The sequence below is a fragment of the Etheostoma spectabile genome, chromosome 19 (assembly GCF_008692095.1).
Source record: "Etheostoma spectabile isolate EspeVRDwgs_2016 chromosome 19, UIUC_Espe_1.0, whole genome shotgun sequence".
Taxonomy (NCBI): domain Eukaryota; kingdom Metazoa; phylum Chordata; class Actinopteri; order Perciformes; family Percidae; genus Etheostoma; species Etheostoma spectabile.
In genome coordinates this window covers 18554436-18555261 of record NC_045751.1, presented here as the reverse complement: position 1 = coordinate 18555261, position 826 = coordinate 18554436, and the positions used below count along the sequence as shown (strand labels likewise).

Below are 826 nucleotides of genomic sequence, written 5' to 3'. Positions count from 1 at the left end.
ACACACACACACACACACACACACGTGAACATTTCCCATTCAGTGGCACAAATTATAAGAAAAAGTGAATTTAATTTAAAAAGGCTTTAGAGGTATTAACATGTTAAGATGCCGACTGGGAGCTCTTTTGGATAATGCTGCTGTCAGAAGAAAGCGTCTCCAGGAATTAAGAAGGTCTTGTTTTAGCTGGGTAATAAGGCATTTTTTGGAATTATCAAAAGGTTTTTTATGGGGCTTAGGGGTTGTAAAATTCTCTAATAAATTTGTTTGGAAGAATGAAACTCACCTAAATAGAGATACACGATTTTCACAATTGGACAATAAAATGCAAGAATTACCCAAAGTGAAGCCGAGCTATTTGCGGAAAAGAATAGAAAATGAAGACAAAGTGTGTCATCAATTCATTATACAGTATGTAATTTACACTTCCTGTTGGTTAGTAAGAATTCAATGATGCATCCTACAATAGAGGGATTAGTGGAGAGTGTATGCAGGTGGCATGAATCATAGTTGGATATACAAGTTCAGGTACAGACAGGCAATAACAGGTGGGAAAAACTGAGGGGCATTTTGGGTAACATGAGCCATTCTAATAGTACAGTAGTTAATAGTTAGTTTATTTAATGTAAACACTAGGGCTGTCAATCAATTAAAATATTAAATGGCGATTAATCACATGAAGTTCCATATTTACTGTAACTTGAGATTAATCGCAAATTAATCACATATTTTGTATCTATTCTAAATGTAAATGTAAATGTATCTGTATTGGGGATCTAACTGCGTGTCAATCACTGCTCACACACACACACCCTTTCCTCTTCCC

General features: G+C 35.2%; 1 protein-coding gene and 1 long non-coding RNA gene across 3 annotated transcripts in view; one reads left to right on the top strand and one right to left on the bottom strand.

Annotated features, from left to right (window-relative positions):
- The window catches only part of LOC116707140 (RAS guanyl-releasing protein 2), a 46741-nt gene that overhangs the window by 17283 nt on the left and 28632 nt on the right, over nucleotides 1-826 (top strand). The gene's annotated exons all lie outside the window — the stretch shown is intronic.
- The window catches only part of LOC116707142 (uncharacterized), a 10262-nt gene that overhangs the window by 430 nt on the left and 9006 nt on the right, over nucleotides 1-826 (bottom strand). The gene's annotated exons all lie outside the window — the stretch shown is intronic.